Consider the following 18,846-nt stretch of genomic DNA (forward strand, 5'->3'; position numbering starts at 1 on the left):
TGCTCAATGATTTATAATGCCGCATTGTTGTCGTTAAATAGAGTGAGCGTGACGCTATATAGAGTGTAATATTGTATAGAAAACAATGTAAACCAACCAAAGTCAAGCAATTTCGGCGTTTTAAGGAGTTTGTCGTTAAATCGAATGACGTTATAAACAGTTTACACTGTAAGTACTTCAATTTCTTCAGGTGAAGATTTTAATAAATAATTCGTTGAAATGACATAAGAGTTTTACTTTATTTAGAAAAGAGGGTTAAAGATGTAGAATAATCTAGCGATAAGTATCACCAGAGTAGCGATTAGTCATTGTTACTTGGGAAGACCTAACTAAGATTTGTAACCGCATGAACCATCGCCCTTGGGATCAAAGATTCTCGATCTCATTTTGTAATAAATGACTTCTTGCAGAAATATCGTCGAAATAATTCATGAAGCCTCTCCGCAACCACTTTTTCATCAATTATGTGTGACCACAAGTTTGGAAAAGCCTTATCAGTTTTTGTCAATGCGTGATGATCAAATGTACAGAAGTTACACGGGGAATACTAAAATGCGTTTCGATATAATCAATCAATCGGTTAGGGTAGGTATTAAAATGGGTTTTAAGTTGAAACTGTCGAAATGAAGGGACAATTTGTGGAATTATAATGATTAGAAACGTTTTGAACTTTTCAATTAAAAAAGTACAATATACAGATGGTGTTTTGTGAATGAGAGTTGAAAATGTCTTTTAACAATACCTATGAATTTCTCGAATGTGGTGACGCCGTCAGATTCCTTTTGTTGATTCATATCAAAGGGGAAAATTACTAAAGCAGTAATTATTAATATACTTACATTATGATTGATTTGATTTCTTTTTTTTTCAGGAATGGGCCTTCGTTTCGGACTTAGACAGGAAATCACCGCCATGGGTAAGTGAATTTTAACTTTTGCTTTCCCATACTGAACGTTTTTTTGAATTATCAAGTGGGATATGTTAGTGGACATCTCTCTCCCTCTTACTTACTACTTGCAGGAATAAAGAGAGAGAAAGCTACCACGGTAGGTTCGATTAGTCTACCATCTGTTGAATATATCTAATAGGAGTCATGTTAAGAAGATTTGGAAACTAACCTGTTAGTAGCCCTAAAATTTCAATTTCCAAATATCGTTAGGGTGTAGCGCTTATGGAATCCTTATTAGTTTTCTTTTTTTTTACAAAATACGTTGACCAATATTTATAATTAATGTTTATCGAATAGGTAGGGTGTCTCAAGACATCGCACACCTTGTTTTTCATATTTTTCTGTACAACTATTTCCTTGAAAGGACCTATAGAATTAAAACAAAAGAAAATGGCGCGTGTCTTCCGGTGATAGATAGCCTGCAATTATGTTGATGAAAAACACTCACTGCTAAACATTAAAAATTATTTAGTTTTGGGTCTTGTGTCTTTTTGTTTTTTTCCTGCGTCCGTTGAAAGGCGTCCAGTTACTTTGAACATGTACTGTTGAAGGCTCTCATTATTTTTGAACAAAGAGATATTTGTCTTTGTAACCGGTTACCGTTAATCGTTTCGTTCGTTAAACCAAACAGACTAATGATTGCCGTGGCTGCTCAGCTGAAAAGTTGGCCGCCACATATCCAAAGGGACGACGGACGCCCAGAACCAAATTACAAAGAAAGTATTTGTATTGTACGTACGCGTGTATTGAATATATATTGAAAAAAAAATCGTCCGACACATGCACCTAACCTTGACCCTCCGGCATAAATTCTAAACTCGGCTAGTACTGCTAAATAATAGAAGTGGGCGAAACACGTGTCCATAGTGAATAGGTTTTGTGACTTGTGTGACTATGGAGCGAGACTGTTTTTGATCTATTTATTGTTTTAATTGCTGCATTCCATACCGTAAGTGATGCCGAAATTCAGCTGTGTATTAGGTTCAAGACTAAAAAACGGTAAACATAGAGACTTATACAAAATCTTGGTCCTGGACGGCCTTTATACCAGTAAGACCAAGTCAAGTCAAAACCTTTTAACTCCCAATTCACCCTTACAACGTTTTAATTTTATGTAATGTCGCCATCTTAGATTTCAAACACAAACACAGCAGCAACATTTCATCCTTAAGGGTTGATTTCTAAAAATTTCCAAAACACGTATTTGCTTAATTTCAACAACGAACAACCTTCGAGTAAATCCGAGTACAAATAAAATATACCCCATGGAAACTTTGCAACCTCTTTTCGTTTGATTGATAATATCAGACAGCATATATACACAGTTTCAAGTAAACTCAACCACAAATAAAGTATGTCCCAAATAAAAATTGCAACACTTTTTTATCCCTCCCCCCTTTGGAGGTTGAATTTTTTATAATGTCGAGATAGGTCTTTCAGAAATTAAATTAGAGACCATTAAGACCAAGTTTCAAGTCAATCTAACCACAAATAATATATGTTCCATTTAAACATTGCAACTCCTCTTCACCACTCATCCCCCCACCGGTAAAGGGATAAAAAGTATCCTATGTCCGTCTCCTGGTTGTAAGCTACCTCCTGTCCAATTTTCAGCCAAATCGGTTCAGCCATTGTTTAGTTATAGACTTCCTTTGAAATACCGATCCATGTACCTATACATGTGTGTCGTATGGTCATGTCCAACCCAGTAACATCCCCTTAGGTGCGCGCCTATATACATTTTCTATTTTCTAGAACGGTATTTACGAATATCAGTGATCACGCAAGAGCATTTTTTGTTGTCATCCTCAGTAATGCTTAAACGTAACGTTTTCGGTCGACCCTCTCTGATTACTTATCTTGACGCGGAATCAGATGAAAACCGAAAGTTAATATTATTGCGCCATCTGACGGGTCACGGCTCTTTGCAGGTGGCCGCGGGTACGACATTGTTTGTATATGCGTATGTATGTATGTTTGTCTGTACACAAACGTATTATTACACGCACAAGAAAAAAGTTTCACCTCCGACAACAACTGATTGATCTTCATTCTGGTGTCGTAAGTGATTGCATCAATTGTTAATCTTTTTCCGGGCCTAATGAGCCACGCGAAAGATTGTTATCGCGGCGATCACGTAAAAAAAGAGTACGACCAAGTTTTCTTTAAATAAAGACCCGAAAAAAGTTTCATAAATACCTAGTAACGCAAACTATTTAGGTATAATTTAAAAAAACATAGTTACTGTTTAGTATTTTCCCTGAGGTTGTAAAACTTCCTTTAGTTAAAATACCCATAAAAGATCAAAAAGTTGGATTAACTGAGCGACCTTCAAGGCATTATTTAGCCCTCAGTAGTAGTAGAATTTTTATATTTTATTTTTTATTGACATCAAGATATCTGTATGTTCCTTCCGTTTGATGACGACGTCAAAGTTTTAGACGCAACGAACTCCATAACGGAATCAATTCCTCAGTAACGATACCCATAGTAATTGACTGCTACAGGCATACAGATGGCTTATACATCTAAAATATTCTACATACACAGTCTTTGAAGAAATAGTGGGTGGTTTACGAAACGACAGATATATAGGGGTATCCATTTTTGTGCAGTCTAACTCGGGAGCGCGTAAAACGGTTGAGAAATTGTTTAGAATGCTGATTGAGGTGTCGTTAAGAGTGCTGATTAAGGTGTCATTTGAAGCGCCGATTAAGGTGTCTTTTGGAGCGTCGATTAAGGTGTGTTTAGAACGCACACCGATAGAAGCTTCATTTATTACGGCGCGATTGAAGTTTTGTTTAGAATGCATATTGAGGTAGATTGCAACAACGATTAAGGTACCGTATGGAGCGCCAGTTGAGGTGTCTTTTAGAGCCCCTTATTGAAGTGGCATTTAGAACGCCGGTTGAGGTGTCTTTTAGAGCGCTGATTGAAGTGGCATTTAGAACGCCGGCTGAGGTGTCGTTTAGAGCGTCTCATGAAGTGACATTTAGAGCGCCTGTTGATGTGTCTTTTAGTGCGCGGAATGAAGTGGAATTTAGAACGCCAGTTAAGGTGTCTTTTGGAGCGTCTTATGAAGTGACATTTAGAACGCCTGTTGATGTGTCTTTTAGAGGGTTTTACGAAGTGGCATTTAAAACGCTGGTTGAAGTGTCTTTTAGAGCGCCAATTGAAGGGGCATTTAGAACGCCGCTTGAGGTGACTTTTAGAGCGCGAATTGAAGTGAAATTTAGAACGACATTTGAGGTGTCGTTTAGAGCGTCTTATGAAGTGACATTTAGAACGTCTGTTGAGGTGTCTTTTAGAGAGTCTTACGAAGTGGCATTTAAAACGCTCGTTGAAGGGGCATTTAGAACGCCGCTTGAGGTGTCTTTTAGAGCGCAGATTGAGGTGTCATTTAAAACACTGATTGAGATGCAACGTAGAATACCGAATGGAGGTGCCTTTAAGGGCGTTTATTGGGATGACCTTTGGGGCACCCGTTGAGGCGTCGTTTAGAACTACGATTAAGTCATTTTTTGACTATTAAGATACCATTGAGAACTCAGTTGAGGTGTCTTCTAGAAATGCCGGTTGAGTTAATATTTAGAACGCCAGTTGAGGTGCCTTTTAGAGCGCCGATTAAGGTATCATTTAGAATGCTGATTGAAGTGTAACTCAGAATACCGAATGTGGTGCCATTAAGTACGCCGATTGAGGTGACCTTTGGGGCACCCGTTCAGGCGTCGTTTAGAACTACGATTAAGGCATTTTTTGACGATCAAGGTACCGTTTAGAACGTCGGCTGAGATGTCTTTTATAGAAATAAATCTAAAGTCTGCTAGATCTCGTGAAATATGAAAAAATAGTAAGTTTTACTAGGGTTTCTTGGCAGTTATCTAAGGTATTTGTCTGCTAAAGCTGATTATTTATAGTTAAAATGTAAACTGAGATATGTATTTGCTGTTGACACTCTTCAATAGTTGCACAAATACAAATAAAATGTAGCAACAATCTCGTACCGGTAACTTAATCGTTCGTGAACGAAATTGAAATTTGAATTGCGTATCTAGATCCTCCTGTACAAACAGTAGCACAGAACATGAAGTATTGTCGTCTCTCTTGAAAGTTCGGGACTCGATAAGCAGCGGCAAGTGATGCGTGTAAACTGCAATTTCCTAGAAGAACCTTTTTACAAAGGATGTTTCCGAGTAACTTCACATTCCTCCCATTGATAAACTGTCTAATATCTCTCTTTGGCGCCACCGCTGGCTCGGGGCACGACGCTATTTGTAAGTAAATAAGAAAAAAGACGACGAGATCACTCCCAACGGAAATATTTTCGCGATCGAAACTTGCCTTAAATATCGCCGCTTTACGAAGAACGACTTGCTGTCGGTTCCGAATCGATCGTAAGAAATCGGCGTAATTGAACTTCGAAAATGAATTCTCCCGGAGCGATTATAATTGAAATTAAAAGTTTAAAAACACCGGAAGACTGCAATTACTTCAACTCTCGGTCGTTTTGTCAGCTTCTTTGACTGATTCTGAAATATCGTAGTTCTCTAGTTTTGATAACGGTTTAATGAATGAATTTATCCTCGAGGCTATTATATATTCTAACCAAAATGTCTACCATGTGGACTATATCGCAGTATAATATCTGAGTCAAATTAGGAAGGCGATGTTCCATACTAATCAATTAAACAATTACTGTGGCAGTTTGTGGGACACATTTTATAGTATGGAATGAATTTGAATACGCTCATTTCTATCCTGAACCAATCTGGAATATCCCACATTCTCAACTAGGTAGATATTTAATGTAGGCCCTCTTGAGGCCTTCTTTACACTTGATTCTGCTTCCTGTATATCTCTAAGAAACTCTTCTTGTCTTCGAAGGTGTCCGAACATCCTGACTCTCCTTTTCCTTATTGATCGAACTATTACAGCCTTATCAAGTTCGCTAGAGTTACTAAATTATGGATATCGGAATAACAGTGGAATCTGGTGTTTACAAAGTTGTTTTGCGGTCAAGATCCGTTGCGGTGTAGAAGTTGTTCATAATTATGCTTGAGATTATCCAGACCATTTGCGCTGCGGCACCAACGAACATGATCTCAGCCACAGCGAGGAAGGAGCGCGTTAAATCCGAGATAATGGACGACAAACCACCCCCAGGGGGGCCGCCCGTCTGCGTCATCAACACCGGAAAGAAGACACTTATTAAGTCATTTACCGTTCGCGAGATGCGTCGCAAAAACTGCTCACTGTTCAGGCAACGGCTTGATAATGACTGGGAAACAGGCGTTGCGCGTCATATTTTCTCTATGAGTGTTATTTTGTCGTAACGTCCAATGGATGCTGGTGAACTGCGGGAAGTGTCTATTACGAACGGCAGTCATAATCCTAAAAACAAAAACAAAAGGACTGGATGTAGATACATACTTACTAGAAAATTGCTGGGAGAATTGCCTTTACGTCAACCAAATAGTGCTTACGAACTAAACTAAGAAGTAATGATAACGATAAGTTGAACTTACATGAAATGTTTCAGAAAATACGAAATTAGCTACGTTATATTTAAGATCCAATATGCCGTCATCTTCCGAATAATCCCTTTGGGAAAAAGTATGTCGACTCCAACAAGAATTTTGTTTGAAACAATTTTCTGTATGGGGCTGTCATTATCACAGGATTTTGACTCATTTTGCGGTGCTCTCAAAATGAGTCTCTTTATGATATAAAAGAACCAGAAGAGGTATTAGGTGTCCCTGAAACTTTTGGAATATTTGTTGTGTAATATGAGTAATATGAGTGCAAGTGCTATTGTGGTGGAGGATTCATGGATCTCTGTTGTTGATCTTGGAAAGAACGGCGCGTTTTCTCAAACTCTTTGCGAACAGTACAGTTTAACTTAAGAAAAACGTTAATACCATTGATTTAACGGAATATTTGTTGCTCTGTCAGGGTGAGAGTGACTCTGTACCGTTTGGAACTTTGAACCATTTTCCCTGTTTCGTCAATAGATTTACCAAATATTCCACTTGTTTTAAACCTTAATCTCTACAGTTTGTAAATGTTAGTGACTATATTTAATGCATTGGGTATACGATAGATTATATTATATTATAGGCCGTACTAGGCCTCCTAGACGAGTTGGAAGGTAAAACAAACTGTCGTTGTGAAACAAAAGATATAAAAATCTGATTTTTTTCGCGTCCCGTATGCAAGCTGAAACCTTTATTAGCAAACTATAAGCCTTCATTAACTGTTATCGATGAGCTCCTTAATTACAGCTTGTATGGTGCCTCGCTAGCAGGCAACAATCCTCCATTCCGTAACAAATTTTTCGAGCTAATTTTCTAGTTAGCGGATCATGAAGACACAGTGCGGATCTTGATGCAACTTAAAATTATCCTAATCTTGTTTGTGTGTGATATTTTAGGGGTCTTCTTAAAAAAAAAACTTTCATGCTCAGTGGCTCAAGCTAGTGAACATACAGTCGGTCCGACGCACACTGTGGTGCGAATCCGGTGGATCGGGAGGATGAACATTATAGATTTAATAAATCGTGATTGTAATTAACAGCGCAATGAACCCTCGCCCTATTGTTTTTCAGACTAATCTCAGATCACCTTCTGAATAAGTTTTTTACATTCTGTTACATAAAAGTCCGTGTTGTAGTGCCATTGTCGGCCCCGCCTCGCTAATGACTACAATTTCGACGCACGATACTATTATTTCTGATGCGACGACAGGCATAATTGCACTGACCATTCAGATTTGCCATCTTAATGCTCCTCTTAATATCGGTAGAGCGTAATTGATTTTCGAACGGACCGCGGAAAAATTTAAAACGCAATTTTCCTCTAAACTGCCCATTGAATCTCATCGATATGGGACAAGTAATCGATTTATAGAACAATAACAATTATAAAAGTCGAATAATGCAGTTAGCATGCTTGAGAATATTCAATACACCTCCAAACTTATTTAAAAAAAAAGTATTGAACAAGGAAATAAGAACAGGTTATGGTCTTCAACAGTAATCGAAATTTTAGAGGTGGACGAGAAATTAAAACTTATTAATATTAAATCGTAAGTTTTGATATATTTAGGTGTTTATAATAAAAAAATAAATAAAAAAAGGACAAACTATAAAAAGCATCTTGAACATTTACAGCCCCGTACATACGAGGGTGGATTGATAAGTTTCCGGCCTGACCAAGAAAAACAAGGTTTTTAAAAATTTTTTTTTTTTATTTCTCAACATAATCTCCTCCAAGGCTGATACATTTCTCATAGCGGTGTTCCAGTCTATTAATGCCATCTCTATAGACTGATTCGTCAAGCTCCTCAAAATAACCATTTACAGCTTCGATTACTTCTTCATTGTCCGCAAATCTCTTACCGCCAAGCCATTTTTTGAGATTAGGGAACAGAAAATAGTCACTCGGGGCTAGGTCTGGAGAGTAAGGAGGGTGCGGCATCAATTCAAACTTTAGATCGTTGATTTTAGCCGTCGCAACGATTGACGTGTGCGCTGGTGCGTTATCGTGATGAAACAAGATTTTTTTCTTCGCCAGATGAGGTCGTTTAATTTTCACCTCGTGGCTCAAACGTTGCAATAAGTCTGCGTAGTATTGACCAGTGATAGTATTACCCTTTGCAAGGTAATCAATGTATATAATACCTCTTGCATCCCAAAAAACAGTAGCCATAACCTTGTTCGCCGAAAAAATTGTTTTTGCCTTCTTTGGAGTTGGTTCCCCTGGTCCAATCCACTGTTTAGACTGTTCTTTGGTTTCAGGAGTGTAGTGGTGGACCCACGTTTCGTCAACGGTTACGAATCGACGCAAAAATTCGCTTGGATTACGCTTATACAATGACAAATTTGCGGTAGAAATGTTTTTTCGAATCAATTTTTGGTCGACTGTTAGCAAACGCGGCACCCATCTTGCACAGAGCTTTTCCATATGCAAATGTTGGTGCAAAATATGTTGCACACGTTCATATGACATCTTACAGGTCTCAGCTATCTCACGCACTTTCAATCTGCGGTCTCCCAGCACTATTTGATGAATTTTTTCGATCATATCTGGAGTTGTGACCTCAACGGGGCGTCCTGAGCGAGGCCCATCAGAGGTGCTCACACGACCCTTTTTAAACTCGGAAACCCACTGCTTAACGGTTGAATATGACGGGGAGGATGTCCCCAGTGTTGAGTCCATCTCTTTTTTAATTTCCTTCGGCGTTAACCCCTTCAAATAAAAGTATTTGATGACAGCACGATTTTCCTGCTTTTCCATTTTTACGAAAACCACAGAGGCGTCTTGTTCAGCGTGCTGTCAAACCTACACTAGCAAGGAGATCGGGCTGAAACTATAGCTACAAGCTATCCAAGGATGGTACTATAGAATGTCACCTCAAGGTAGGCCTAGTGGCGTCATCTCTTGGTTAGGCCGGAAACTTATCAATCCACCCTCGTAATTTTTTTGTCAATCCTTATTCATAAAAAAGGTCTATAAACGTCTAGAAAAGTCTAAAAACTATAAAATTCCTGAATAACCCGTAATTTTAAAATTTTTACAAAAAATACGTAAGGGGAATACGGGATCATTTGTCGGGCTCTATCAGACGGGGAGTTGTCTCATTTTCGTAACCTTTGATACTATGAAACATTTAGGAAGTTGAGTGATATTAAGTAACTGGTGGTAGATACTGTAATGTTCGTGGATTTAACAAAATTAACTTCTAAAACTGATAAATTATTTACGTTAATTATTAATATATCACTATTCACTGCGCTATCTATTTCACTGCTATCACTCTCAATTTATTTCTGGATTCACTTCTGCAACGGCCAATTTATTTCTACTCTTCTCGGCGATCGTCTTTTCCTTTAAATACTATTTTGCTTACTTTCGGGAGCCTTCTTGAAACATCCGGATAGATTCTTTTTTCTTTGAACTGTTTAACTGCTTTCCCAGAACGCAGGTACGTCACACACATTTACAAATACGACGCAAATGAAGAAAGGCGCCCGCGGCGATAAGTCATTCACACACACGTGTACCCGATCGCACACAAACACACTCGTGCTCGCTACAATACTATCGCCATCTGCACATATTCACTGCCAACTGCAGTATTTTATAGTGTTCGACAAGATAATTATTTGAATAACGCATTTGGTTCAGGAAGTCATTATCTTCTGGTGTCTATAAAGAAAAATGATACCAGAGATTCGGTTTTTTGTTTTGCTTGCCAAAAAAATTAGGTTTGAAAAATGGTGAGCGCCATTAAGACCACCAGAGCATCTAATTACTACAGAGTATTCGCGTTGACAAGTTGGGTAGTGCCTGGATGCGGCGCTCTAAATATCTGTATCGTCATTATTGTCTGAAGAAACAGACATAATAAGCACTGAGGCTAATTGATGGCGTCTCGAGATTCCGAAACAATGAACGAGATAACTGCTCATGACATGAGAATCGTTCCTGTCAAACAAACGATCGGACACGATGTGGTTTATAATTATTATTTTACCAGACCGGGCAGAATTCACTCCTCCAACAGCTTCATTCATTTACGCTATGCGCGTGTACAAAATGGAAAAAAACAATCCATCCCGGATTATCATATCGTCCTTGGACTGTCCTCTTTGCATTAGTTCACATTTAAGTAATTAAAGGGTTAATCAGTTAGACAATTATGACGATAGTTGGGAATATTAACGAATTGGAATAAGGAAGAAGTATTGAGAATGAGTTTAATAAATCATTTTGGATATTTTTTTATTATTCTCTTAAAACTCAGGGAAAGAATTTGACGGATCTTCTTTCGTGTGTCCACTTGGGATGTAGTTATTTGCTTCATTTTAAACACGCTCTTGTTAAGCTAGGAAATGGCTTCATGAGTAGTACAGACAAAGTGAAAAAAAGATAGCCGAATAACAGTAAGCGTTGCAGCGGTTAGAGGTTGCTTAGGTATGCAAATATCAGAGTCGGCTTTATAACTGCCTGGTTGGAATTTATACTTAAACAATCGTCTTTGTTTCTTGAGAATGTTGAACTTTCTTTAAAGTCCGATTACATATCATTGGTGTAATGTTATTGCTTTTTCTTTATTAGTATTCGCTGCAATTCCTACCTGACATCTCTTTTCTATGTTTACAATATTCCCTATATGACGTCTGTCGTGAGTGAAAGTAGGCGCTCTAGTCTAGTTAGTAAGTTGAAAGAAGAAAGTAAATAAACTATGACAATTTTTAACGTCCCAACCATAAGCCCTGTACTTGACGGGCACGCATACCTAAGAGAGAGAGAAATCTCTTGGTTAGTGATCTGTTGAAACAATCAGAGGTAGACTGCGATTTGGACCTCATCAGCACACCAAGGACAGCTCCAACAGAATACCTGTAAACGGTGTTAAAGGCAGCCAGTAAATTGGTCAACGCAACCTCTGAATATTAACCGATTCTGGTGGTTTTTGGTATATGAACACTGTTAATGAGTGGTACGAAGAATTCGAGCGGTCAAATTAAAAAAAATTGAAACACCCTGTTGTGCATGTTTAAATTGTAAAAGATTGCATTATTTCGCGATCGGGGTATGACATTAATTCATGGTTAACCGGCAGGTGATAGGCCGTCGACTTTTCTCAACCATACGATGATGGTCGGTAATCTTTTTTCGTCGTCGTCGTCTTAGACAACTTGTTGGCATGGAAATTAATAAGGTTCGCGGAGCAGGTGATTTAGAGTCCGTCGTCTCTTGAGTAAGTGCACCTCTTCTGGAGGAGTAATATTTTAATTTAAGGGCGACTTTGGTAATATACATGTAATTTAGAGTCTACATGTTTCCAGCTACGTACGAGCAAGTATGCACAAACCCGTAATTATCGGGTTTAATACAGGCCAGCCATGCCGTACGAAACCAAACATTCAATTACACGGACCACCCACCTCTGTAAATCACTTGCCTTACTTGGATTGCACACGACGATAAACGCTCGTCCGTGAATCTGGATGGACAGACACTGTAATATTTCCAACGGACACTCTAGTATGTCCAGAAGTATCTTCTACTTATTATATTTTCCATTTTGCTTTGCAAACAAACGCGATTATGCTTCTACGTCCACTTAATGCTTTTGAACGCTTGCCACACCAAATGTACAGATGACTTTGCTACAATGCGTGATATTAATCTCTAATCATCCTCCTCATTACTGCATATATGTGGCGTGCTGATGAAGACCAACAAGTTTAAAAGACCGTTTAAGTTCAATACTCCCATTGCTGGTTATAGCGTGATGATGAGACCTAATACAATACTTACGTAAGGTTAAATACTCATAGTGTTCTCATCTGTTTTAGTTTAATTTTAATATTTTTTTTTAGTTGTTAGAGAGATTTGCTTATCATTATTTAACCTACTTTATGTTATTATATTGAAAATTTCCATAATTTCAAATGCATACAAGAGATAATATCTTTTGAATGTTCTTTTGTACACAATTTGGTCCCAATGTCCAGGTTCTTCGACGACAACCAACTTTGTTAATTTTATGATTGATGCTCTTCAACTGTATGCAGATTACGGGAATTTTATAGCTCGAGGCAGAGTCATACCTTTTTGGGATTTTCCCCTTATTGACTTCTGGTTCGTATTCTTTTGTTTCATACCAGGTATTGGTGGTGGCACCAGAAGAATTTTTTTATTTTGTTACATAATTTAGAGTTACATTTTGTCCATCTTCTTGTTAACTTGCGTTTTTAATTCATATTTTCTTCGTTGTGGCTGTAGTTGTAATCCGTTATTTCATACTTAATATAGTATAGTCGAAATAAGAAGGCAAAGTCCCCAATAAATAATGCACACTAAAGGCATATCGTTTTTCTCGTTCTTACAAACGGAAGATATCCTGTCTTTACTCTCTAAACACACCTCCTCCACAGCTGCGTCGAGGCCTGCACCTACGTTTCATAAGAATCAATCGAATAGAATGAGACGATCGACAACATGCTTGTCTTGTTGTCTGTACCTACAAATGTACTGTACAAATGGCAAGACAAGCATGTTGTCGATCATCTCATTCTATTCGATTGATTCTTATGAAACGTAGGTGCAGGCCTCGACGCAGCTGTGGGGGAAACGTATTTAGAGAGTAAAGACAGGATATCTTCCGTTTGTAAGAACGAGAAAAACGATATGCCTTTAGTGTGCATTATTTATTGAGGACTTTGCCTTCTTATTTCGACTGTACTATAATTCATTTTATATCGAGTTTCATTCGCTCCGTTAAAACCAACATTTTGGGGAAAATACTGCTCGTGATTTCACGGCAAACAGTTATTATCCTTTATGTGATCAGGCTAAGTGAGACTCTGAATAACCTTTAGGTGTAATAATTTAATTATGTGAAAATTATGAAGTCGAAAGTTTCTGTTTTGGGACTCGTAAACACTTAACGGTATTCATAATTTCGTTGCTAATAAGTTTTATTTGAAAAATGGAAGCCTAAAAGACATCCTTTGGGCGCAACTTAATTGAATAACTGTCTTATTATTTTCCGTCGGATTCAGCAGATGCCAGATACAGGTAACAATTAGCTGTATCTATACGCGTCTCTCTCCCTCTCACCCTTTTCAGAATTTCTAATAAACGGTTAATGGGCGCCGCAACCTTTTGCGGCAGTTTTCGGCTAATTAAGAAAACTAATATTTGTTCAACAACGATTGCCATCTGGTGAAGGGATACCTTTATCCGAAATTAGGGGTTTGTGGCCCATTTTTTATCCTGTCGACAACCTACGCCTATAGTTACTTTTAGAACAACCTAAATGACATGTATTAATTGTTTTTGTTTTATCATTGTTATAGCTACAAGCGAATTTTATATTGAAGTGAGAGAATATTTTTGTTTAAAATTATTGAAAATTATTTGATAGTAAAACGTTCTGGAACTAGCTGATCATTAAAATGTCTAATTAAAAGATTCAAGGATCTTGGACTTAGATTGGATATCCACCAAATTTAATGTATTTGACATGAAAATGAACAACAGGCAAAAGTAGGCCAGTATAAAGGTGTAGTCGGTTGCATATACTGTAATGATATGTTATAACGATTAAATTCGAGTGTACTGTGGGTCGCATATACATCAGGAAAATGCCGGAAAAATTAAAATATAAGAACGTAACACTTGCTCCACCGACGACGGGTTCTATTAGTAAAATCGTATTTTCCATAATTCCTCGAAAACAAAATCTGCTAACCCTTGTTACAAATATTTTTGCTTACAGTTGAATCTACATGATACTCTTCGGTATCCCCAAACCGTCTTGTTTTAATGGTGTTTACAATATACTCTAGTAAATGTTATATGGCTGGTATTAATGTTCATAAAACTGTAGTCGAAACAAAGTTATAATTACGGTTATGTTAGTTAAAACCACAACCTCGAAAGGGCGCTGAATTAAAAGCATCGCGAGTTGTATAGGTACTTTATGATGGACTGTTATTTACCTTAATAAAATGAAGTTGAAGATATTAAATGTTACACGTATCTGTAACTTTCCTTTTAAACAAAAGTCAGAACTAAACAGTAGCATTAACCTTTTTCGTTTGCTTAGGGATTTTCAGAATCATCACCACAAAATAAAGGTATCCAAATAATAAATTTTGAAAGGGTTAAAACATTAACACTAATCATTAAAAATGAATTGTAAAACTCATAATTGCATTAAAATAATATTGAAATAAATAACTTAACTTTGTTTCTATTCCATTGTAAATTTCTGATTTGGTGTTGATGAGTCAGTAATTCTCCTACGTTAGTAATGCATGTAAATATGTATATGATCGTAACTAGCAATTGCAAAGCGTGACGATAAAGCGGTCCTACTGCTGTCAAAAACAAAATTAATTTTAATAACAACAATCAGAGTTATGACACATATAACAAGCAAATGGCGGGGCTATCAATTGGTCCCGGTTATTGACGACATTCCTTGAACCGTCCGCTGGATTGATTCCACCTCTTTCTTGTAAGCATATTTGATCAGGTCGTATGACCATCGTGAGAACGAACGTCTATGTAGGTACTACAAGTAACTATAAAATAGTAAATAACTGATTTCAAGTCGTTAGTACTGAATGGTTTTTAAAAGATAAAATTTGTTAAACTCTAACAAAACTTTTTCAGATTATTAATTTTTTCATTAGTTGACCAAATCCAATCCAATCAAATCCAAGTAAAACAAAAATACTGGCGTGCAAGGGAAGAAAAAGTAGGGAAAGAGCGAATATAAAGATAGGAAACGAAATTAAGAGAAGTGGCTGATTTTAGGTATGTAGGAAGTCAGATAAGTCAGGACGGAAGGAGTAGTAGGGAAATAAAGCAGAGGATAGCACAGGGTCGAGTCGCATTCAATAAAAAGAAGTCACTTCTATGCTCGCGAACGGTTAATTTAGAAATTCGAAACAGATTGTTAAAGGTGTATGTTTGGATCGCGGCGCTGTACGGATGCGAAATATAGATGGTAGGCGCTGCGGAAAAGGTTAGAAGCGTTCGAAATGTGGTGTTATAGGCGAATGATGAGGATACTGTGGATAGAGAAGGTTAGAAATGAAGAGATATTAAAAAGAATAGGAGAACAGGAGACTCTACGGAAGACAATAAGAAATAGGCGAGATAGCTCGGTAAGACACCTTCTCAAGCAAGAAGGTTTAGTCAGAGACATATTAGAGGTAGAAACAGGAGTTAAGAGCAGTAGAGGCAGACCTACATTAGATTACTGTTCGCAATTAGTTAAGGATGTGGGTTGTTCAAGTTCAGGACAGGAAGAAGTGAAGATGCGTGTCCAACCAGTCGTAGGACTGATGACGTTATGATGATGTTGACGAAATCAATTTGCTCGTTATTTTAGGATACACTCACGTGGATTTCGTTGGTGAGAATAAATTGTTTAAAGGAATAACCAACTCGAATCATTTCCGATAATACAAAAACAACTGTACAACTGTTACTACTTAATTACTCTTTGTTTTTGTTCCTTCGCTTAACTGATCGGTTGCGCTCCTCTAGAAAGAATAAAAGACAAAAAACCCAACTTGAAATTTGCTTGTTTATTTTTGGGAATTTGCCTACCGAATGATGCTGTGGAAATTATTTAACAGCTATGTCATTTGTCATTGTTGTAGTAATTGCTATTGCAAAAACACAGAACATTATTATTAAAATAAAAGAAAACAACAATTACGTTCCAAACGGTTGAATTGTATTTCTTATTTATGTTTTTTATCTAGAACTTTGTTAAATGACAAATTCAATGTGACGACTTTGTTCACACGGATTTCCATTTTCAGGAAACTGGATGTTCCCACAATATCTATTAATTATTCCTAACAGTAGTCTAATCTACGGCTTTTTTTTTCCTTTTCCTTTTCTATCCGGAGTTATCTTTTAGCCTAAACGTATCGAAAATTTGCGACCTCTTCAGTTTTTATAGGTATGAAGTCTAGCCGTACATACTAATATTTCTTATTTATTTGTTTTCCATTTTGTTTAAAGCTGCTTGATTTTTCATTATTGAAGGAAATCTTGTTACTAATAAGACTAATTCTTTCGAAACTGTTTGTGGTTTCGATAAATTGCTTACGAGAACTTCTTCACAACGTGAACTTTGAACCTCTGTTTCACGCGTCTAAGAACTAAATTTTTAAAAAATTATTTCTGAACAAGTCTTTTCGTCGTAAAATGAAACGAATGATCAAATTTCATACGTATAGCATTACGGTTTTTCGGATCATTTTACGAAATGATTCGATTTTCCTTATGCAAAACTCTTTATTTCTAAGCATGGCAATTTTGTATCGAATCAAAGAACTGATACGACGTGTTTGCCACCGAATTCGCTTGCTGACAATGATCTGTCGTTGCGAATAAATACAACTTTTGGTTCGTATCATGTTCAAAGCGGCGGAGCAAAAATTTTCGGTGATGCGTAGAGGGAATCTCCTCTCGATCCTCGCCCTGTCTGTCTGTCGCGCCAGGTAGCCTCGCTTGAGCTTTTGAGCCCTCCAACAACTCGTCAAACACTAAATTCCGATACAACCCGACAGATGTGCAAAACCGTTACACCCCAACGAAACACGATATATATAACTTGATGCGAAGCGCCGACTGCGTTTATCGACTTTTGACACAAAGGGCGTCCAAAGTAACTTTTATTCCTAATATCTCAAGTCAACAACACACGGCGTCTGTTTAATTAAATTTAATTTGCTTACTTGGAAAATTGTGCGCAATCTTATACGGTACTGTGGAGTTCGGAACAGAATCTAAGGATATTCTGTTCCATGTAAACATTAAAGACTACCCTTTAGAAAATACAACGTGGTAGGTATACTTCATTTACTTTCTCTACCGATGTGGCCCTTTCAATGTCTTGGATGCGCGCTGGCAAAATCGTAGGTAGGCAGAAAAAAGCTCATTACACTCTCGACTCTCGTTCATTAAACATACTTTTTCATACAGTACCTGGCAAAAGTTTTGTTCAATCATGAATAGTAGTGCGAGTCGAAAACAAGCGTTAAAGCCTTTATTATGTCTTCAAATATAAATAAACATCTCGTTGATATTTTCAGTAGTAATTGGTACCAATAACAGCACATTTGAGCAATGCAATTGTAGTGGATAAAATGGTCAATTTTTCCGTGCAGTACTGTAAGGATTATACGCTCCTCGCCGATTAAGAGTTGTCTCCTTTCTTTTCTGGCCTAGTGCTATTCTTTTCTACTTTGCGCCGGTCAAACTGAAGGCCACATCGCTACAGAAACTAAACGAAGTATACTTATAGGAAAATTCTTGCAAATACCTTCAGTTATCTTTTCATTTCATATTATACCCTGCGTGAATAATAAAGTAATATATATATAAGTCCAATAAATGCAATTTAAAAATTTTGATTGAGAGGTGTTTCTTCGTTAACATATTTATTGATCGTCATCCCACATCATTTCACAGACAAAATAAAAACAGGGAAAATAGCGGTCCAATATGGAAGTCGTACGCAACCGGTCTCATAAAAATTCATGTTAAACGAAACTTCACGAAAACGATCCATTATTTTCGTCGCGCAGAATATTGAAAAGCGTATTGCGAGCGGTAATCGAACAAATGATCGTAAACAATCTGCTGAAGTTTTAGGGTGGTACGTTGGTACGAAAACAAAAGGGCACAAACTTTCTTATGTAGAATAGATGCACATACATCTATACTAAATCGTATAAAAATTTTCCTCTCGATTATTTTTTATTACCTAGCGCTATTTTCTTACATACAAGTCCATCCCGAAGCTTTTCCTAATGTTCACGGGAATTGTTTGTAGTTACTCCTTTAAATACACGGAAAGAAATATAAGAGGTACGAAAGTTTTTCAATCATTGTTCTTTGTTTTCACGAAATTAAACTAAAAGGGAAATCAGAATTGTTTTTATTTGTTTGTTAAAATTAGAAGGCCGAATCATTGGAAAATTTGCAATATTTCTTTCTCTATATTAGAAGTTTTCAATTATAGAAATAGTTGTTTAGTATAGTTGAAACGTAAAAAATTGGCATAGTCTGTAGTAAAAGTATCGTATTTACTTTCTTCTTTTAACTTACTAACTAGAATAGAGCGGGAGCTACCAGAATTGGCTACTTTTACTCACTATAGATGTTCGGTGGTTGCAGTATTCGCTCACTGCCCCATATATTCTTTCGGATCTTGTTGATGAATAAATCACTTTTTTGGTTTGTTTGGTTTATTTTGTACAATATAATACACTATGTACACTTACTATTTTATTGTATATTGAATATTGGTTGATAATTGAATTGTTGTTGAATGTGAATTGATTTGAT

General features: G+C 37.1%; 1 long non-coding RNA gene across 1 annotated transcript in view; it reads left to right on the forward strand.

Moving 5' to 3' along the window:
- Positions 1 to 18,846, forward strand: part of LOC108734034 — an 82,277-nt gene that overhangs the window by 50,181 nt on the left and 13,250 nt on the right. Inside the window, exon 2 of the long non-coding RNA XR_003232392.1 lies at positions 872 to 916. This is a non-coding gene — a long non-coding RNA (uncharacterized LOC108734034). The remainder of the gene's footprint in view (positions 1 to 871; positions 917 to 18,846) is intronic.

Source organism: Agrilus planipennis, unplaced genomic scaffold, assembly GCF_000699045.2.
Source record: "Agrilus planipennis isolate EAB-ADULT unplaced genomic scaffold, Apla_2.0 scaffold8, whole genome shotgun sequence".
Classification (NCBI taxonomy): Eukaryota; Metazoa; Arthropoda; class Insecta; order Coleoptera; family Buprestidae; genus Agrilus; species Agrilus planipennis.